Source organism: Phyllobates terribilis, unplaced genomic scaffold (assembly GCF_046119375.1).
Source record: "Phyllobates terribilis strain yellow unplaced genomic scaffold, ASM4611937v1 Scaffold_11__3_contigs__length_659146591, whole genome shotgun sequence".
Taxonomy (NCBI): domain Eukaryota; kingdom Metazoa; phylum Chordata; class Amphibia; order Anura; family Dendrobatidae; genus Phyllobates; species Phyllobates terribilis.
In genome coordinates this window covers 575962364-575984605 of record NW_027362771.1, presented here as the reverse complement: position 1 = coordinate 575984605, position 22242 = coordinate 575962364, and the positions used below count along the sequence as shown (strand labels likewise).

Below are 22242 nucleotides of genomic sequence, written 5' to 3'. Positions count from 1 at the left end.
GATCTTACCTCATCTCTTTCCCCCAGAGAAAGCTAACCGGAAATCACCTGCCCATATCAGCCGGTATCACTTCCGCTCCCCCATCCGAGCCTGACTGTAACACACCCTAGGAGGACGCTTCTTCCTGGGTTGCTAATGACGTCATCCGAGACCGCACGTCACTGCGTAGTATGGAAGCCGTATTTCCTATTTTCTTTTTACCCGATTAACTTTATTAACAAAGAACACAGAGGGGGCGCACTGGGTTGTACGGAAGCCGTATTTCATAAGTTTTTTTTAGCCGATTAACTTTACTAACAAAAAACACAGAGCGCTGCGTTCTAAGTAAGGTTACCTGCGAGCGTTTTCTTGTTTATTTTTTCTATATCAACTAGCTTTATTGACATGAGAAGAACAAGAGCTTGGAAGTAATAGAAAAGAATAACTCCCGTCATGCATTTCCTCATTTGCATGCGATCTGGAGATGTCATTAGAGCGTGCTCGTCCCGGTGATTGGTTAGTGAGGAGATGGGTAGGGGGAGATGAGAAGGGACGTCGTGGCGGCGTCATTAGCATAGACGTACCCAGAATCCTGTCCGCTTCACATCAGTACGGCGCGGACACGGCTCTCCATGAGCTGTGAGGGGTGTGCTGGGTGTGTGGTCGCAGCTCCGCTGTGTTGTTCGTTAGCTTTGCGCAGTGGCAGTATCATAGCCCATGAGGTTTATCCGAGGCGTAATTATTGCTAGTTGAAAACTTTTCCCAATACCCCGTCATGAGGGCTCGTAATACAGTCAGCATGGCAATTTTTGACAGTCTCCCAGGAGACTGAATAGGTGGTAAAGAGCAGACTAAGGATGGGTGGTGTGCAAATAGCAATCTGTGAGCTTTATGGTTAGAGTTTGTCATGTTAGTGCTTTCAGTTGTGCAATGTGGTGGCCCTGATGCTGCCGTCTTTGTACTCCTTATAATACTGTGCGGCCGCCATCTTTGTACTCCTGATAATACTGTGCGGCTGCCATCTTTGTACTCTTGTGGTGGCTCTGATGCTGCCATCTTTGTACTCTTGTGGTAGCTCTGGTGCCGCCATCTTTGCACTCTTGTGGTAGCTCTGGTGCTGCCATCTTTGTACTCTTGTGGTAGCTCTGGTGCTGCCATCTTTGTACTCTTGTGGTAGCTCTGGTGCCGCCATCTTTGTACTCTTGTGGTGGCTCTGATGCCGCCATCTTTGTACTCCTTATAATACTGTGCGGCCGCCATCTTTGTACTCCTGATAATACTGTGCGGCTGCCATCTTTGTACTCTTGTGGTGGCTCTGATGCTGCCATCTTTGTACTCTTGTGGTAGCTCTGGTGCCGCCATCTTTGCACTCTTGTGGTAGCTCTGGTGCTGCCATCTTTGTACTCTTGTGGTAGCTCTGGTGCTGCCATCTTTGTACTCTTGTGGTAGCTCTGGTGCCGCCATCTTTGTACTCTTGTGGTGGCTCTGATGCCGCCATCTTTGTACTCCTGATAATACTGTGCGGCCGCTATCTTTGTACTCTTGTGGTGTGTCTGGTGCCGCCATCTTTGTACTCCTGATAATACTGTGCGGCCGCCATCTTTGTACTCTTGTGGTGGCTCTGATGCTGCCATCTTTGTACTCCTGATAATACTGTGCGGCCGCCATCTTTGTACTCCTGATAATACTGTGCGGCCGCCATCTTTGTACTCTTGTGGTAGCTCTGGTGCCGTCATCTTTGCACTCTTGTGGTAGCTCTGGTGCCGCCATCTTTGTACTCTTGTGGTAGCTCTGGTGCCGCCATCTTTGCACTCTTGTGGTAGCTCTGGTGCCGCCATCTTTGTACTCCTGATAATACTGTGCGGCCGTCATCTTTGCACTCTTGTGGTAGCTCTGGTGCCGCCATCTTTGTACTCTTGTGGTGGCTCTGATGCCGCCATCTTTGTACTCCTGATAATACTGTGCGGCCGCTATCTTTGTACTCTTGTGGTGTGTCTGGTGCCGCCATCTTTGTACTCCTGATAATACTGTGCGGCCGCTATCTTTGTACTCTTGTGGTGTGTCTGGTGCCGCCATCTTTGTACTCCTGATAATACTGTGCGGCCGCTATCTTTGTACTCTTGTGGTGTGTCTGGTGCCGCCATCTTTGTACTCCTGATAATACTGTGCGGCCGCCATCTTTGCACTCTTGTGGTAGCTCTGGTGCCGCCATCTTTGCACTCTTGTGGTAGCTCTGGTGCCGCCATCTTTGTACTCTTGTGGTAGCTCTGGTGACGTCATCTTTGTACTCTTGTGGTAGCACTGGTGCCGCCATCTTTGCACTCTTGTGGTAGCTCTGGTGCCGTCATCTTTGCACTCTTGTGGTAGCTCTGGTGCCGTCATCTTTGTACTCTTGTGGTAGCTCTGGTGCCGCCATCTTTGTACTCTTGTGGTAGCTCTGGTGCCGCCATCTTTGTACTCCTGATAATACTGTGCGGCTGCTATCTTTGTACTCGTGTGGTGGCTCTGGTGCTGCCGTCTTTGTACTCCTGATAATACTGTGCGGCCGCCATCTTTCTACTCCTGATAATACTGTGCGGCTGCCATCTTTGTACTCTTGTGGTAGCTCTGGTGCCGCCATCTTTGCACTCTTGTGGTAGCTCTGGTGCTGCCATCTTTGTACTCTTGTGGTAGCTCTGGTGCCGCCATCTTTGTACTCTTGTGGTGGCTCTGATGCCGCCATCTTTGTACTCCTGATAATACTGTGCGGCCGCTATCTTTGTACTCTTGTGGTGTGTCTGGTGCCGCCATCTTTGTACTCCTGATAATACTGTGCGGCCGCCATCTTTGTACTCTTGTGGTGGCTCTGATGCTGCCATCTTTGTACTCCTGATAATACTGTGCGGCCGCCATCTTTGTACTCCTGATAATACTGTGCGGCCGCCATCTTTGTACTCTTGTGGTAGCTCTGGTGCCGTCATCTTTGCACTCTTGTGGTAGCTCTGGTGCCGCCATCTTTGTACTCTTGTGGTAGCTCTGGTGCCGCCATCTTTGTACTCTTGTGGTAGCTCTGGTGCCGCCATCTTTGCACTCTTGTGGTAGCTCTGGTGCCGCCATCTTTGTACTCCTGATAATACTGTGCGGCCGTCATCTTTGCACTCTTGTGGTAGCTCTGGTGCCGCCATCTTTGTACTCTTGTGGTGGCTCTGATGCCGCCATCTTTGTACTCCTGATAATACTGTGCGGCCGCTATCTTTGTACTCTTGTGGTGTGTCTGGTGCCGCCATCTTTGTACTCCTGATAATACTGTGCGGCCGCTATCTTTGTACTCTTGTGGTGTGTCTGGTGCCGCCATCTTTGTACTCCTGATAATACTGTGCGGCCGCCATCTTTGCACTCTTGTGGTAGCTCTGGTGCCGCCATCTTTGCACTCTTGTGGTAGCTCTGGTGCCGCCATCTTTGTACTCTTGTGGTAGCTCTGGTGACGTCATCTTTGTACTCTTGTGGTAGCACTGGTGCCGCCATCTTTGCACTCTTGTGGTAGCTCTGGTGCCGTCATCTTTGCACTCTTGTGGTAGCTCTGGTGCCGTCATCTTTGTACTCTTGTGGTAGCTCTGGTGCCGCCATCTTTGTACTCTTGTGGTAGCTCTGGTGCCGCCATCTTTGTACTCCTGATAATACTGTGCGGCTGCTATCTTTGTACTCGTGTGGTGGCTCTGATGCTGCCGTCTTTGTACTCCTTATAATACTGTGCGGCCGCCATCTTTGTACTCCTGATAATACTGTGCGGCTGCCATCTTTGTACTCTTGTGGTGGCTCTGATGCTGCCATCTTTGTACTCCTGATAATACTGTGCGGCCGTCATCTTTGTACTCTTGTGGTAGCTCTGGTGCCGCCATCTTTGCACTCTTGTGGTAGCTCTGGTGCCGCCATCTTTGTACTCTTGTGGTAGCTCTGGTGCCGCCATCTTTGTACTCTTGTGGTGGCTCTGATGCCGCCATCTTTGTACTCCTGATAATACTGTGCGGCCGCTATCTTTGTACTCTTGTGGTGTGTCTGGTGCCGCCATCTTTGTACTCCTGATAATACTGTGCGGCCGCCATCTTTGTACTCTTGTGGTGGCTCTGATGCTGCCATCTTTGTACTCCTGATAATACTGTGCGGCCGCCATCTTTGTACTCCTGATAATACTGTGCGGCCGCCATCTTTGTAATCTTGTGGTAGCTCTGGTGCCGTCATCTTTGCACTCTTGTGGTAGCTCTGGTGCCGCCATCTTTGTACTCTTGTGGTAGCTCTGGTGCCGCCATCTTTGTACTCTTGTGGTAGCTCTGGTGCCGCCATCTTTGCACTCTTGTGGTAGCTGTGGTGCCGCCATCTTTGTACTCCTGATAATACTGTGCGGCCGTCATCTTTGCACTCTTGTGGTAGCTCTGGTGCCGCCATCTTTGTACTCTTGTGGTAGCTCTGGTGCCGCCATCTTTGTACTCTTGTGGTGGCTCTGATGCCGCCATCTTTGTACTCCTGATAATACTGTGCGGCCGCTATCTTTGTACTCTTGTGGTGTGTCTGGTGCCGCCATCTTTGTACTCCTGATAATACTGTGCGGCCGCCATCTTTGCACTCTTGTGGTAGCTCTGGTGCCGCCATCTTTGCACTCTTGTGGTAGCTCTGGTGCCGCCATCTTTGTACTCTTGTGGTAGCTCTGGTGCCGCAATGTTTGTACTCCTGATAATACTGTGCTGCCGCCATCTTTGTACTCTTATGGTGGCTCTGATGCCGCCATCTTTGTACTCCTGATAATACTGTGCGGCCGCTATCTTTGTACTCTTGGGGTGTGTCTGGTGCCGCCATCTTTGTACTCCTGATAATACTGTGCGGCCGCTATCTTTGTACTCTTGTGGTGTGTCTGGTGCCGCCATCTTTGTACTCCTGAAAATACTGTGCGGCCGTCATCTTTGTACTCTTGTGGTAGCTCTGGTGCCGCCATCTTTGTACTCTTGTGGTAGCTCTGGTGCCGTCATCTTTGTACTCTTGTGGTAGCTCTGGTGCCGCCATCTTTGTACTCTTGTGGTAGCTCTGGTGCCGCCATCTTTGTACTCTTGTGGTAGCTCTGGTGCCGCCATCTTTGTACTCCTGATAATACTGTGCGGCCGCCATCTTTGTACTCCTGATAATACTGTGCGGCTGCCATCTTTGTACTCTTGTGGTGGCTCTGATGCTGCCATCTTTGTACTCCTGATAATACTGTGCGGCCGTCATCTTTGTACTCTTGTGGTAGCTCTGGTGCCGCCATCTTTGCACTCTTGTGGTAGCTCTGGTGCCGCCATCTTTGTACTCTTGTGGTAGCTCTGGTGCCGCCATCTTTGTACTCTTGTGGTGGCTCTGATGCCGCCATCTTTGTACTCCTGATAATACTGTGCGGCCGCTATCTTTGTACTCTTGTGGTGTGTCTGGTGCCGCCATCTTTGTACTCCTGATAATACTGTGCGGCCGCCATCTTTGTACTCTTGTGGTGGCTCTGATGCTGCCATCTTTGTACTCCTGATAATACTGTGCGGCCGCCATCTTTGTACTCCTGATAATACTGTGCGGCCGCCATCTTTGTAATCTTGTGGTAGCTCTGGTGCCGTCATCTTTGCACTCTTGTGGTAGCTCTGGTGCCGCCATCTTTGTACTCTTGTGGTAGCTCTGGTGCCGCCATCTTTGTACTCTTGTGGTAGCTCTGGTGCCGCCATCTTTGCACTCTTGTGGTAGCTCTGGTGCCGCCATCTTTGTACTCCTGATAATACTGTGCGGCCGTCATCTTTGCACTCTTGTGGTAGCTCTGGTGCCGCCATCTTTGTACTCTTGTGGTAGCTCTGGTGCCGCCATCTTTGTACTCTTGTGGTGGCTCTGATGCCGCCATCTTTGTACTCCTGATAATACTGTGCGGCCGCTATCTTTGTACTCTTGTGGTGTGTCTGGTGACGCCATCTTTGTACTCCTGATAATACTGTGCGGCCGCCATCTTTGCACTCTTGTGGTAGCTCTGGTGCCGCCATCTTTGCACTCTTGTGGTAGCTCTGGTGCCGCCATCTTTGTACTCTTGTGGTAGCTCTGGTGCCGCAATGTTTGTACTCCTGATAATACTGTGCTGCCGCCATCTTTGTACTCTTATGGTGGCTCTGATGCCGCCATCTTTGTACTCCTGATAATACTGTGCGGCCGCTATCTTTGTACTCTTGGGGTGTGTCTGGTGCCGCCATCTTTGTACTCCTGATAATACTGTGCGGCCGCTATCTTTGTACTCTTGTGGTGTGTCTGGTGCCGCCATCTTTGTACTCCTGAAAATACTGTGCGGCCGTCATCTTTGTACTCTTGTGGTAGCTCTGGTGCCGCCATCTTTGTACTCTTGTGGTAGCTCTGGTGCCGTCATCTTTGTACTCTTGTGGTAGCTCTGGTGCCGCCATCTTTGTACTCTTGTGGTAGCTCTGGTGCCGCCATCTTTGTACTCTTGTGGTAGCTCTGGTGCCGCCATCTTTGTACTCCTGATAATACTGTGCGGCCGCCATCTTTGTACTCTTGTGGTAGTTCTGGTGCCGTCATCTTTGTACTCTTGTGGTAGCTCTGGTGCCGCCATCTTTGTACTCTTGTGGTAGCTCTGGTGCCGCCATCTTTGTACTCTTGTGGTAGCTCTGGTGCCGCCATCTTTGTACTCTTGTGGTAGCTCTGGTGCCGCCATCTTTGTACTCCTGATAATACTGTGCGGCCGCTATCTTTGTACTATTGTGGTGGCTCTGGTGCCGCCATCTTTGCACTCTTGTGGTAGCTCTGGTGCCGCCATCTTTGTACTCTTGTGGTGGCTCTGATGCCGCCATCTTTGTACTCCTGATAATACTGTGCGGCCGTCATCTTTGTACTCTTGTGGTGGCTCTGGTGCCGCCATCTTTGTACTCTTGTGGTGGCTCTGATGCCGCCATCTTTGTACTCCTGATAATACTGTGCAGCCGCCATCTTTGCACTCTTGTGGTAGCTCTGGTGCCGCCATCTTTGTACTCTTGTGGTAGCTCTGGTGCCGCAATCTTTGCACTCTTGTGGTAGCTCTGGTGCCGTCATCTTTGCACTCTTGTGGTAGCTCTGGTGCCGTCATCTTTGTACTCTTGTGGTAGCTCTGGTGCCGCCATCTTTGTACTCTTGTTGTAGCTCTGGTGCCGCCATCTTTGTACTCCTGATAATACTGTGCGGCTGCTATCTTTGTACTCGTGTGGTGGCTCTGATGCTGCCATCTTTGTACTCCTGATAATACTGTGCGGCCGTCATCTTTGTACTCTTGTGGTAGCTCTGGTGCCGCCATCTTTGCACTCTTGTGGTAGCTCTGGTGCCGCCATCTTTGTACTCTTGTGGTGGCTCTGATGCCGCCATCTTTGTACTCCTGATAATACTGTGCGGCCGCTATCTTTGTACTCTTGTGGTGTGTCTGGTGCCGCCATCTTTGTACTCCTGATAATACTGTGCGGCCGCCATCTTTGTACTCTTGTGGTGGCTCTGATGCTGCCGTCTTTGTACTCCTTATAATACTGTGCGGCCGCCATCTTTGTACTCCTGATAATACTGTTCGGCTGCCATCTTTGTACTCTTGTGGTTGCTCTGATGCTGCCATCTTTGTACTCCTGATAATACTGTGCGGCCGTCATCTTTGTACTCTTGTGGTAGCTCTGGTGCCGCCATCTTTGCACTCTTGTGGTAGCTCTGGTGCCGCCATCTTTGTACTCTTGTGGTAGCTCTGGTGCCGCCATCTTTGTACTCTTGTGGTGGCTCTGATGCCGCCATCTTTGTACTCCTGATAATACTGTGCGGCCGCTATCTTTGTACTCTTGTGGTGTGTCTGGTGCCGCCATCTTTGTACTCCTGATAATACTGTGCTGCCGCCATCTTTGTACTCTTGTGGTGGCTCTGATGCTGCCATCTTTGTACTCCAGATAATACTGTGCGGCCGCCATCTTTGTACTCCTGATAATACTGTGCGGCCGCCATCTTTGTACTCTTGTGGTAGCTCTGGTGCCGTCATCTTTGCACTCTTGTGGTAGCTCTGGTGCCGCCATCTTTGTACTCTTGTGGTAGCTCTGGTGCCGCCATCTTTCTACTCTTGTGGTAGCTCTGGTGCCGCCATCTTTGCACTCTTGTGGTAGCTCTGGTGCCGCCATCTTTGTACTCCTGATAATACTGTGCGGCCGTCATCTTTGTACTCTTGTGGTAGCTCTGGTGCCGTCATCTTTGCACTCTTGTGGTAGCTCTGGTGCCGTCATCTTTGTACTCTTGTGGTAGCTCTGGTGCCGCCATCTTTGTACTCTTGTGGTAGCTCTGGTGCCGCCATCTTTGTACTCTTGTGGTAGCTCTGGTGCCGTCATCTTTGTACTCTTGTGGTAGCTCTGGTGCCGCCATCTTTGTACTCTTGTGGTAGCTCTGGTGCCGCCATCTTTGTACTCTTGTGGTAGCTCTGGTGCCGCCATCTTTGTACTCTTGTGGTAGCTCTGGTGCCGCCATCTTTGTACTCCTGATAATACTGTGCGGCCGCCATCTTTGTACTCTTGTGGTAGCTCTGGTGCCGTCATCTTTGTACTCTTGTGGTAGCTCTGGTGCCGCCATCTTTGTACTCTTGTGGTAGCTCTGGTGCCGCCATCTTTGTACTCTTGTGGTAGCTCTGGTGCCGCCATCTTTGTACTCTTGTGGTAGCTCTGGTGCCGCCATCTTTGTACTCCTGATAATACTGTGCGGCCGCTATCTTTGTACTATTGTGGTGGCTCTGGTGCCGCCATCTTTGCACTCTTGTGGTAGCTCTGGTGCCGCCATCTTTGTACTCTTGTGGTGGCTCTGATGCCGCCATCTTTGTACTCCTGATAATACTGTGCGGCCGTCATCTTTGTACTCTTGTGGTGGCTCTGGTGCCGCCATCTTTGTACTCTTGTGGTGGCTCTGATGCCGCCATCTTTGTACTCCTGATAATACTGTGCAGCCGCCATCTTTGCACTCTTGTGGTAGCTCTGGTGCCGCCATCTTTGTACTCTTGTGGTAGCTCTGGTGCCGCAATCTTTGTACTCTTGTGGTAGCTCTGGTGCCGTCATCTTTGCACTCTTGTGGTAGCTCTGGTGCCGTCATCTTTGTACTCTTGTGGTAGCTCTGGTGCCGCCATCTTTGTACTCATGTGGTAGCTCTGGTGCCGCCATCTTTGTACTCTTGTGGTAGCTCTGGTGCCGTCATCTTTGTACTCTTGTGGTAGCTCTGGTGCCGCCATCTTTGTACTCTTGTGGTAGCTCTGGTGCCGCCATCTTTGTACTCTTGTGGTAGCTCTGGTGCCGCCATCTTTGTACTCTTGTGGTAGCTCTGGTGCCGCCATCTTTGTACTCCTGATAATACTGTGCGGCCGCCATCTTTGTACTCTTGTGGTAGCTCTGGTGCCGTCATCTTTGTACTCTTGTGGTAGCTCTGGTGCCGTCATCTTTGTACTCTTGTGGTAGCTCTGGTGCCGCCATCTTTGTACTCTTGTGGTAGCTCTGGTGCCGCCATCTTTGTACTCTTGTGGTAGCTCTGGTGCCGCCATCTTTGTACTCTTATGGTAGCTCTGGTGCCGCCATCTTTGTACTCCTGATAATACTGTGCGGCCGCCATCTTTGTACTCTTGTGGTAGCTCTGGTGCCGTCATCTTTGTACTCTTGTGGTAGCTCTGGTGCCGCCATCTTTGTACTCTTGTGGTAGCTCTGGTGCCGCCATCTTTGTACTCTTGTGGTAGCTCTGGTGCCGCCATCTTTGTACTCCTGATAATACTGTGCGGCCGCTATCTTTGTACTATTGTGGTGGCTCTGGTGCCGCCATCTTTGCCCTCTTGTGGTAGCTCTGGTGCCGCCATCTTTGTACTCTTGTGGTGGCTCTGATGCCGCCATCTTTGTACTCCTGATAATACTGTGCGGCCGTCATCTTTGTACTCTTGTGGTGGCTCTGGTGTCGCCATCTTTGTACTCTTGTGGTGGCTCTGATGCCGCCATCTTTGTACTCCTGATAATACTGTGCGGCCGCCATCTTTGCACTCTTGTGGTAGCTCTGGTGCCGCCATCTTTGTACTCTTGTGGTAGCTCTGGTGCCGCAATCTTTGTACTCCTGATAATACAGTGTGGCCGCCATCTTTGTACTCTTGTGGTGTGTCTGGTGCCGCCATCTTTGTACTCCTGATAATACTGTGCAGCTGCCATCTTTGTACTCTTGTGGTGGCTCTGGTGCCGCCATGTTTGTACTCCTGATAATACTGTGTGGCCTCCATCTTTGTACTCTTGTGTCTGATGCCGCCATATTTGTGCTCATGATTCTGTGTTGTCGCCATATTTGTGCTCCTAGCGATCCCATTCTCAAGTTGTGATTATCACCACACATGTTGTTATTTCTCTGGGAGACCATACAGATTCGATCACTGCCACCAGATGTCAGGGGATGCAACTCAGCTGCCTCTTATGGTCAGGACAATTACACAATAGACTGACGAGTGATGGACGAGGCCCCAGCTGCCTCTACTACAAGGCCGGTTATTGAGCAACTCACAGTGAGTGTACGGTATATGCACCTCCAATTCAAACGCATGGAATATATGTATATGTATATATATATATATATATATATACCCCCCGTATGGTCACTGCCAGCTCCACAATAACAAAAGGGAACCACTGCTCGCTGCCACCACCTCTGATTAGACACCCTTTACAGATAGCGTATGGCTTCAGGGTTGCGGTTTACAGAGCCAGAGGAACAGCGATATTAAATTTTATATAGTTAATAAAATATATAAATCCAGAAAGGTAGGCAGTGTTTATAAAAATATACAAAGATGATACAAAAGGGGAACAAAACAATATGGTATATATTCAATTACATAAAATAAAAGGGATAATAAGAGAAAAGTACTAAACCTAATCATGGAAATGAATCAGAGCTTAGTGGAAGAAAGTATTCCTTAGAGCAATAGACAGAAACACAGAGTACTGTGTCTTCCAGAACTGACAAATACCAAAAACCCAAACTTTGCTTTTTATTAGATCAAGGTTACCCGCACATGCCTCCCCTCAGTGAGCTTATATGGGGGCCTGTCATGGGATGTGCTAGGTCTTTTAGAAGTTTACGAGATTTCCAACTTTCAGCATATCTTTGCCCCTGGAGGTCCCAGGTGGGAGATATTATTGTGTTTTCTATCACGATTTTACCTTTCTATAGAGATGAAACATGGCACAGATAGCATCATCCATCGGAATGATATTAAGTTGGAGGGGTTCGGATGGCCTTACCATGATGTGAGTGAATGCATTATGGTTGTCCTTTCGCTACAGCGCTGAAAATATTTCTCCCATAAATATTGGATTGATGCAACCCCAATATTCATCACTGACCACTGGCTCCTGAGTGTCTGAGATAATTCCATGAACAGAGGAAGCCCCTATACTTCTCTGCCTCTGAGCATAAGAATCCTAAGTTTGTTGGCTGGTTCCCATCAGATCCCTAAGGCCACGATCCCACTATCAGTATTTAGTCAGTATTTTTTCTCAGGAGTAGGAGCCAAAACCAGGTGAGGAACAATCAGAGAAAAGGTATAATAGAAATAAGTGCATAAATTCTGCATTTATCACCCACTCCTGGTTTTGTCTCCCACTCCTGAGAAAAAGTACTGACCGAATACTGACCAAATACTGATAGTGGGGACATGGCCTTAATGTAATTACCTGCTCACAGCAGGAAGTCCCTACTTCAATGTTCAGCTCTTTCTCACTTCCCCAGTTATAATTAATCCCATATGTTCAATGTGAGGGTGATATGTCCCATGTCTGGAGATATCTTTATGGATTTTACAATTTCTCTCTAAGACATCTGTTGCATTATCTCCCTCCACTACCTAGAAATAAAACTACTATTTTTCTGGGCCCATAAACCTTAGATCTATGGAAATACGCAATTATTTTACACCAAATAGTGTAAAATGTAAAGAAACAGTAACAAAAAAATAATAAAATAGAATTTTTGGTTCCTGCATATAAAAAGCGACTGTAACATCATACGTACCCTAAAAAGGTACCGTTAAAAGCTCCTACAGCTCGGCACAAATTATAACGAAATGTGGCCCCACACAGCAACATCGCTGGAAAAATGTTCTCCATCCTCCCTGCTACCAATTCTTCTTAAGGGAGGGGTTTATTAGCATATCCACTCCCAGAATCCTTTGCTCCCACAGCCCCCTAATGACTTTGTCTCTCCTCAGTGTAGACAGAGCCCCAGATCCGGAGGCCGCAGCTCCTCACAGATGGTCTCCAGCTTTGCGCAGTGGCAGTATCATAGCCCATGAGGTTTATCTGAGGCGTGATTATTACTAGTTGAAAACTTTTCCCAATAACCCGCCATGAGGGCTCGTAATACAGTCAGCATGGCAATTTTTGACAGTCTCCCAGGAGACTGAATAGGTGGTTGAGATAGATCTGAATCGTCCATGTGCTGTAGGATCAATATTCTAGAAATTATAACATTTCAGGTATATTTCTATGCCAATGAGAACTTGTTCCATGCAGGAAGAATTATATATATATATCTGTGAGTATAAAGATCAAACACCCACTTTTCCAAAAATAAATAAAAAATTAACACATTTGTTATCGCTGGGTACATATATAAAATACTATTTATTATATACGGCGTACACCAAAACAGAAGAAAGTGTAAATGGCAAATTCTCTGGGATTTTTTTGGTCACCTCCCAAAATATGATGGAATAATAAGAGATAAAAAAGTCATATAGACCCCAAAATAGTACTGATAGTATATGTGTATATATATATACATATCAGAAAATGTAAAACAATACATGAAAAAATTCTATATATACTGTACATATGTGTGTGTGTGTATATATATATATATAACAGTTGGGTGCTAAATACGCCTTACAGGCAAAACCAAACCTCAAGACGTCCAGCAAAGACAAAGGCAGCGCTCCATAGTCCAATATAGGGGGATTTATTGACCCATCACGTCAGGGCAACGTTTCGTTCAAAATGTGAAACTTTTTCCAGCTTGAAAAAGTTCACCCTATATTGAACAATGGAGTGCTGCTGCCTTTGTCTTTTTTGGATATATATGTATATATAAATATATTTTTATTTCTTCTTTAAATATTATAAATATTAGATATGAACATTTTTTGAAAAATCTAAAAAATGTTAAAGATTATATATATATATGTATGCACATAATTTTTATTTTTTCTTTAAATATTATAATATATATTTAAATATATGTATATAAAATGATATATATATAATATGTATTTAAATATAGATATGATATGTATATCTATTTTTTTCTTCTTAAACTGAGAAAATACGATTTATTTAAATATATTTATTCAATATATATATAATTTTAATTTTTTTCTTTAAATGTCTTTGATTTTTTTTCAGTCCCTTCAGGGTTTAACCCTGCGATTGCCTGATATAAGAGACCCGCAGCCGCTCCGTACATCATGGATCGCACCCAGACTGTGGACCGCAGATTTGTGAAACCGGTCTTAGATAAACCTTTCCTCTGGACGGAGCTCCGCCGTTATGGACGGGTCGTGTCTGGAATTACTGCTCAGCTTTATTTTAGTAAATGGAGCTCAGTTGCAATACCACACACAACCTGTGAACCGGAGTGGTGCTGTTTTTGGAAGAAAGCAGCCATGATTTCTAATACAGTACATGTTTGTAAAGCACTTTAGTTTTTTTTGGACAATGAATAGTATTTATTAGGTGAAGTTTTCTGTACTTGTATGTACAAACATAGCAGTGACAGGGGCCTTCACTAGACCCCCGGCTGTCATGGTAACCCATCGGCACCATGCAATCACATTGCAGGAGTGGGTGGGAATTTGGGGGGTCGAGATGGGTGCAGACAAATCACGACCATTTACATGCCGCTGTCAGACATTGTCAGAGGGTTGAACAGCAGCGATCAGAGCTTGCTCCGGTGGTTGTCTTTGTTTCCCATAGCAACCAATCACGGTCCGGATTTCATTTCTTACACAGCTCTGGTAAAATGAAAGCTGCTCTGTGATTGGTTGCTATGGACACCAAAGACTTTCATAGCAACTGTTTCTTTCTGGGGTCACACAGACTTTTCTACAGAAAAAATAAATAAATTAAGAAAAACACTAAAAGTGTGTGATAAAAAAACAAAACCGCAAGTGATGGGGGAAGGGGAATCACAGACCCAACCTAAGTTAGAGGACAGACCCCACAGGGAGAGAGGCGTGGTCTCTTTCGATGTACATGGAGCCTTTCAGCTGACTATGATCCGGTCTAATCACCTTAAAGGGGTTGTCCAGGACAGAAATCTTCAAAGTGTTTCCGAGGATAAACGTCTCTATGTCACCAGACTTCCTAATATCCAGCGCTGCCTTCCTGTCGCTTCCTCTGGTCTTTGTTGACAAGTTGCTGGCGAGACATCACAACTACAGAACGTGACCACTGCAGCCAATCACCAGACTGATGCCGACCTCAGTGATTGGCTGTAGTGGTCACAAGTTGTGGCATCACTGCTGCAGCCTCTTGACAGGACGGGAAGCAATGACAGACAGGCAGCTCGGAAGTATCGGGGGGTGAGGAAAACACAGTTTATTATTATGTTCACTGGGCGAGCCTACGGAGATAAAAAACTTAATAATAGAAAAACCCTTTAAAAAGTTGAAAAAATACTCGCCTCCATACTTCATAAACAGCCAGTCACTGTACATCCTATTAGGCCGTACAGATGTGGGATCACTGCAGCCAGTCTATGATCACATTGGTCACTGCTATGGCTAGTGATTATCTGCAGCGGTTACATTGTAAAATGGTTAAACAAAACTGTCTACACACCTTCTTATAAGAGACAGACTAAATATTATGCATTTTCTTTATGTTGCTGCCATGTTGGCGTTCCATTATGTTGGTCTTGTTGCACATAGTACAGGCTCTTGTTGCACATAGTACAGGCTCTTGTTGCACATAGTACAGGCTCTTGTTGCACATAGTACAGGCTCTTTTTGCACATAGTACAGGCTCTTGTTGCTCTCATGTTATGTGTATGGTCCGAGCGGAAGTGACGGGGAACTGTGCAGAGATGGCGCTCGGCCTTGTGGCTCCAAATGGTATTACTGTGTGACTGCGTAGGTGACCCCTTGAACATCGGATGTTTCCTGCTACTCAGGATCAGTCATAGGGGGCACACAAAGCAGGCGGGAGCTGTGCACATCAGTAGTTATGGTGTGCAGCCTTAGGTCACTTACAGAGGGAACATAACCTCTGTGACTGACCCTGGCAGGTCCAAGGAGGCATTCATCCTATGGGCTTCAGTGAGCGTGCATGTAATATATGGTATCAGTATAGATCCCTTCATACTTCCCAGGTGCAAGAAATAATGTATTCATATAATACAAGGTGTTAGTTGTTGTTAGTTCCACACTGAAATCTTACCACTCCTATGTTTTCCACAGAGCGTGGATAGCTCAGTCAGTAGAGCATCAGACTTTTAATCTGAGGGTCCAGGGTTCAAGTCCCTGTTTGGGCAGAGTTGTTATTTAATAAAATTTCATGACATTTTTTTTCAAACAACTGCATGATATGTATGTAAGGTCACCTGCACAGTTTCCCATATTGTGGCATCCATAGGCCACAGATTACACCGTCCCTTTTTGGATCACCTTGGGGAAGACCCGGCTTTATACAGATTTCGGGTAAGTATAAATAACCCGAGGCTGATTCGTTAATTAGTCAGAAGTCACATTGGTCAGTTTTTGGCAAGGATTAGAAAAAAATGTCTGTTCCACACTAGTCCAGAGTTGTGTCCGGAGCCGCCAGCCTGATTTTTATTTTTTTTCTGAACAACTTTTCGAAAGTCACAAACAGAGAACATGGTTTATGGACACATTGAAAACCCATAAAGAACTGTCTAGAAATTTCTGGATGGTGCAAAAACCCGATTAAGTCTGGTATTACTGCTCAGCTCTATTGAAGAGAATAGGGCCTAGCTGCAATACCACAAACAACCTGTTCACAGGGGTGGCGCTGTTTTTTGTAACTCCGAAAAATTGCTATAAACTAGTAGTTGCATTTTTGAGACTGAATCATGTGGTTATAATAGATGTGCTTTCCTATTTTGTGGAGGTGGGAGATCTGACTTGTCTGCAGGCTGACGATGAAAGAAGTGGCCAATCTATTTTTTTTTCTCTCTGTTTTCTAAAAGCCACAACATTTTTATTTCTCCATCCGCGTTGCTGTATGAGAGCTCATCTCTTGCGGGACGAGATTTAGTGTTGTATGATAGCATTCATTTTGCCATAAAATATACTGAATAGTGGGAAAAATTCCAAGTAATGAAAAAGTTTTGATTCCCCCATTGTTATTTGAGTTTTGATTTTTTGGCGTTCAAGTTGCTGTAAAAATGACCTGATAACTTTCTTCTACTTGTCAGTGCGATCATCGTGATGTCACATTTTATATAGTTGTTTTACTGTAAAAAAAAAAAATCAAACTGCTTTAAATAAAAATATCTTGTTTCAGCCATCATATTCTGAGAGCCATAACTTTTATTTTTTGGGTTGTTAGAGTTGTACGAGGTCTTGTTTTTTTCGGGGCGAGGTGTAGTCTATATTGTACCATTTTGGGGTCCATATGACTTTCGTATCTGTTTTAATTCCACTTTATTTTGGGAGGTGACATGACCCCTCCCCCAACCTCCCCTGCAATTCTGCCATTTAGATTTTTTTTTACTTCGGTTTCGGCTTGTAGCATTTGGGATAAAAATATTTTATTAGTTCAGATATTTAGAAACCCAGCAATACCCAATGTGCTAATTTTTTTACATATTGGTAAAAGGGGAGTGATTTTATTTTTATCAGTCCCCTTTGGGGACTTGGACCTGCGATTGCTTAATACTCACCTCTATACAGGCAGCCTCTGTACATCCTATTCTGGACGCACAGATGGGCATGATCTTATTTTTATCAGTCCCCTTAGGGGACTTAAACCTGCAATTGCTTAATATTCGCCTCCATAAATAGGAAACAGCCCATCTCTGTACATCCTATTTTGGCCGTACAGAAGTGTGATCACTACTGTCAGTCTCCAGTCACATTGGTTACTGCTGTGGCTAGTGATTGGCTGCAGTGGTTACATTGTAAAAGGGCTTAAAAAAACCTGTCTATGCACCTTCTTATAAGAGACCGTGGTTGCATTCACTCTTTGGAAGTGCTCAGAGGCTAATGGAAGCGAGTTATATCCAGCCTGAAATAGTCCTAAATCTTTAGTTCAGGGTTCGAGTACCTTTTCAGGCTGAAACTTTTAATAAAATTGAATAAAAAATGTTGAAATGACTCCATGATATATAGGTGATATAATATAATATACAGCACAACAGGCCTAATATTATGGGAGGAGGCTCAGCATGGAGGACTAGCGGTGATCTCCTCTGATGGCGCCACAACTAGGTCACCTGTACAGTTCCTTACATTGTGGCCTCTATAGGGCCACAGATTACAACATCCCTTTTCGACCACCTGATGGACCTGGTATTACACAGGATGCGGGTGTCTATAAATGATCGGAGAGGCCGAGCCCAGAGATAGTATTCTCTCACTATCTGGCATTATTATGAGATCATGGTAAGTTGGTATTTAGTCACTACTTTGTGTTATTCTGCGCTCATGGTATAACGGTATTATATCAGTGCATAAACCCCCTCCCCTCCCCCAGCCTGGGGAGCTTTTCTTTCTGCCATTACAGACTTAGGGGAGGGGTGTTATTAGCATATCCACTCCCAGAATCCTTTGCTCCCACAGCCCCCTAATGACTTTGTCTCTCCTCAGTGTAGACAGAGCCCCAGATCCGGAGGCCGCAGCTCCTCACAGATGGCCTCCAGCTTTGCGCAGTGGCAGTATCATAGCCCATGAGGTTTATCCGAGGCGTGATTATTGCTAGTTGAAAACTTTTCCCAATACCCCTAGTTGAAAACTTTTCCCAATACCCCGCCATGAGGGCTCGTAGTACAGTCAGCATGACAATTTTTGACAGTCTCCCAGGAGACTGAATAGGTGGTTAATGTTAGAAGAGGTGTTTATTGGAGATAGTTACGTGTATACAGTTGTATTGGAGCCGTATGTTACATGTGGGGCTGAGAATTATAAGTAACATTTCACTTCCCTGAGGACAAGAGAATCAGCAAAGAAACGTGCGGGATCAATTACAGGATTACTATCTAGTCAGCTGCTTCCCCGGAGATTTCTCCATATGGAGTCATGCTTTAGTTGTTTTTATTATTATGTGGTCATGGTATGGCGGTAATAAAGTCATTGTTTGGTGTTTCTATATTTTCATGGTTTGGCGGTATTCAAAAACTTTTTGCTGTTATATTATGTTCATGGTATAGCGATATTCAGTCACTATGTGATACTATTATGTGTCTATGATACAGTGCTATTCATTCACTATTATTAGTTGTTATCATTATAAGTCCCTGATGGTGTCCTGTAATGGGGGCTCCTCAGGGGAGATGAATGTATATAAAGGGAATAGATTATGAAGCATTTGCTCCATGTGCTGCACAGCACTCTTGTCAGCACTCTGTCAGCATTCTGTCAGCACTCTGTCAGCACTCTATCAGCACTCTTGTCAGCACTATTGTCAGCACTCTGTCAGCACTCTTGTCAGCACTCTGTCAGCACTCTGTCAGCACTCTTGTCAGCGCTCTGTCAGCACTCTGTCAGCACTCTTGTTAGCATTCTGTCAGCACTCTGTGAGCACTCTGCTATTGTCAGCACTCTGTCAGCACTCTGCCACATAAAGGGGCTGTGATACTGTTACATAATCTATTGCCTTTATATACATTCTTCTCCCCTGAGGAGTCTCCCGTTACAGGTTGATGAAATGCGTATGGAGGGTTTGTACAAGGACATTATTAGAGGGATAGGTCGCACTCGGGCACTGTCCTTGTCAGGACGGGGAGATATTGCATTGGGCACGACAGGGAACGTAGCTTTACCTGTCTGACTTTATTTCCCTTTTCTCCCTCCTGTGTGATGTTTTTGCTGATTGAAAACTTCTAATGGTAAGATCCAACTATTTTATAATTGAGGACAAGTTCACTTTGTCACTTTAATATCTGTATATGTCATTGTGAGATATTGGTACCCATATTTTAATCTTGAATATTAAAAGTGAGATTTTATTTACGAAATCTGATCCGGCTTACCCCTACTTAAATTCATTGGATTCTTGTACCCCTAGTGGGCTTTGCTAACCTGATAGCATCCTCCCACCACCACCAATTAATTAACCCTCCGTCAGGGGCATCTGATCTGACAGGCGCAGCTCACTCAGTTTCATTTCTCTATTTTCAGTGGTTTGTCTGGGAAACACCCTCCTCCCAGTACCTTCCTAACTTTAAAGGCTGTGTGAAACCTGAGAAGCCTCTTGTGCTGCAGAGCTTCAGGAGATCAGATATCAGCCCCTGAATGCGTCACACCTTTGACGGTTAGTATTTGCTGTTTTTATTCATCCCAATTGTTTTTTTAGCTTGTTTTATGAATAGCTAGTGCTAAATTTGTGGATTTGTCATAGAAGGTTTTGTTAGAAATAAGAGTGTGCTTCTCAGGCACATGGCGCCCTAACACATATTCTCTCTCTTGCTTCAGCTTTTCTTCTGAAATGGCGAGGAGAATATTTGACTTGTCAAATGCCCTTCATGTTGAGCAAGTGCAAAATATACTGCTTGATGATGATGAGACAGACCCCTTACAGCTAGAAGATTTAGGGGAAGAAAGTGACATTGATTCAGAAGATGATGTGGAAGAATGTCCAGATGTGTCTGATACAGATCAAGATGGAGAGAGTGCGGAGGATGCTCAAGACATAGAAACAAATTATTTGGGCAAAGATAAAACAACAAAATGGATAAAAAAGCCACCCCCTAAACGTTCTCACACACGCTCGCATAACATTTTGAGCCACCTTCCAGGTGTCATAGGAACTGCAAGGAATGGAATGCTAAAAATGAAATGGAATGCTGGAACTGTTTATTCACTGATGACATTCTGGTCACAATTGTGACATATACAAATCAGTACATGGACACCATAAGGGACAGTTTCATTAGAAAGCGAGATGTCAACCCTATTGATGTAATTGAACTGAGGGCGTTTATTGGTTTGCTATATCTTGCAGGCGCCTATAGGGCAAACCGACAGAGTTTGGAGGAGCTCTGGGGTAGAGATGGGGACGGCATTGAGAAATTTTCCTTGGTAATGAATAGAAAGAGATTCAAAATTATAATGCGGTGTCCTTGTTTTGACGACAGAAGTACCAGAACTGAGCGAAAAAAATTCGGGAGATATTTGAAAAATTTGTCCAAACCTGTCAAAAAAGCTATTGTCTAGGTCAAAATGTCACTATTGATGAAATGCTCCCGGGATTTCGTGGTAGATGTGGCTTTCGGCAATATATCCCATCTAAACCAAACAAATATGGGCTAAAAAATGTTTCCCTTGCTGACTCCAGGATTACTTCTACCTACAATATGGAAGTTTATGCGGGGAAACAGCCAGCAGGTCCATATTGTGTAAGCAACACACCGAGTGAGGTGGGAAAGCGAATGGCTGAGCCTTTGTATGGTTCGGGGAGGAATATAACTGCAGATAACTGGTTTACTGATGTGGGTTTGATTGATTTTTTGAAATCCAAAAATATATCATATGTGGGTGCTGTGCGAAAAAATAAAACACAATTGCCGCCACAGTTTATCAATGTGAAAGGGAGAGAACAATACCACAGTATGTTTGGATTTAGTGATGGGAAAGTTTTAGTGTCCTATGTCCCACGCAAGAACTAAAATGTTATTCTTGTATCCTCTCTTCATGATGATGATGATGTGATCGATCCTCGGTCTGAAGCACAAAATAAGCCGGAAATGATAACGTTTTACAACGAAACCAAGGGTGGTGTAGACCCTGCAGATCAGATGTGTGCTACTCTCAGCGTGTGTAGAAATGCCAGGCGCTGGCCAATGGTAATTTTTTTCACTATGCTAAATGAGGCAGGAATAAATTCTCTCGTTATTTACATAGGAAACCAGCTGGGATCACAGCGTAGAAGACTCTATCTAAATCATTGGCTCATGAACTGGTCATTGCAGAGCTTCGCAGAAGAAGTGTGAAAACAATTGGAATACCCTCTAGCATGCAAATGCGGCTGAGAAAATTTCGCACAGAACATGAACGCGAAGAATCACCAGCTCCCCCACCACCCAAAAGACAGAGATGCAACACCTGCACAGGACTCAGGAGACTCTCAAATTATGCATGGAAAAATTGCAAAAATGCTATTTGACTGTCTCATGCAGAAATGATCTGCAAATCATGCTCATTGCTCTGCAAGTGTACTTTTACAGGTGAACCGCTAACATCTGATAGTAACTGATTTTGAGTACAGTACTATTTCAGCAACCTTATAATTTATTTTGCTTATCTAAATTTTATGTTTACTAATAGTTTTTGAAGAAAACTGTCGGGTTTGTTTTGCAAGTAGCAAAATGTGTGCACTTTGAAACATATTACTTTTCTGGTTAGTAAACATTTTTTTTTCCACCTGATTATGTGGATTCTCATTTATTACATTCCTATTAAGGTAACTGATCACTTTTAGAGCATTGAAATTAAAAAAAAAAGGAAAATATAGCCAATTTTCTAGCCTGTGCCCCTAAACTCGTTATGAAACATATTGCCCCTGACGGAGGGTTAAAAGTCCCTTATGGCATTCTCCACTCAACCCCTCCAATCAGGGGTGGATTAAGAGTAGCAAGGGCCCCGGGCAGATTAGAAGGCGCGGGCCCCCCCCACCTGATTTATCACGTGACATGTCACATGATCCCCTGTGATCTATCACGTGATAGTTCACGGGAAATTAATTTGGCACAATATTAATTGTGCTGCCTCATCTGAGAGCAGAACAATATAGGGGCAGATACCCTGATTCCAGCGATGTGTCACTTTTTCAGCTGCTTGTTGTCATTTTGAGAAAATCACCGTTTTATCTGCTGCAGATCTAGCAGCTCTCTGAATGCTGCGCTCTGTATAGCCCCGCCCACACCACTGATTGGCAGCTTTCTGCCCATGCTCAGTGTACACAGAAATCTACTGATCAGTGATGGGGGTGGGGTCCTACAGAACTTACTAGTCATCTAGTGATAATTACATTCTGCCAAATCATTGAT

At 45.5% G+C, this 22242-nt stretch overlaps 1 protein-coding gene, 1 long non-coding RNA gene, 3 other non-coding genes and 1 pseudogene across 8 annotated transcripts in view; 5 read left to right on the top strand and 1 right to left on the bottom strand.

Moving 5' to 3' along the window:
- Positions 1–183, bottom strand: part of ATG4D (autophagy related 4D cysteine peptidase) — a 32570-nt gene extending 32387 nt beyond the window's left edge. Inside the window, exon 1 of one of the 3 annotated variants that reach the window (XM_073654182.1) lies at positions 9–183. The gene's annotated coding sequence lies outside the window, so the exon portion shown is untranslated. The remainder of the gene's footprint in view (positions 1–8) is intronic. The other 2 variants (XM_073654179.1, XM_073654180.1) reach the window with 2 other exon arrangements.
- On the top strand, positions 47–21584 carry LOC141166951 (uncharacterized). 2 transcript variants are annotated; one of them, XR_012251366.1, is made up of 3 exons: positions 47–168; positions 19376–19508; positions 19670–21584. It is a non-coding gene; the product is annotated as an uncharacterized lncRNA (long non-coding RNA). The 2 variants fall into 2 exon arrangements; XR_012251365.1 differs by lacking the exon at positions 47–168 and adding an exon at positions 368–495.
- LOC141168375 (U4 spliceosomal RNA) lies at positions 668–807 on the top strand. Its single transcript, XR_012252113.1, has one exon. It is a non-coding gene; the product is annotated as a U4 spliceosomal RNA (small nuclear RNA).
- LOC141168392 (U4 spliceosomal RNA) lies at positions 12281–12420 on the top strand. Its single transcript, XR_012252129.1, has one exon. It is a non-coding gene; the product is annotated as a U4 spliceosomal RNA (small nuclear RNA).
- Positions 15477–15549, top strand: TRNAK-UUU (transfer RNA lysine (anticodon UUU)). Its single transcript has one exon. It is a non-coding gene; the product is annotated as a tRNA-Lys (tRNA).
- LOC141167862 (U4 spliceosomal RNA) lies at positions 17897–18062 on the top strand (annotated as a pseudogene).
- Positions 21585–22242: the final 658 nt, after the last annotated feature.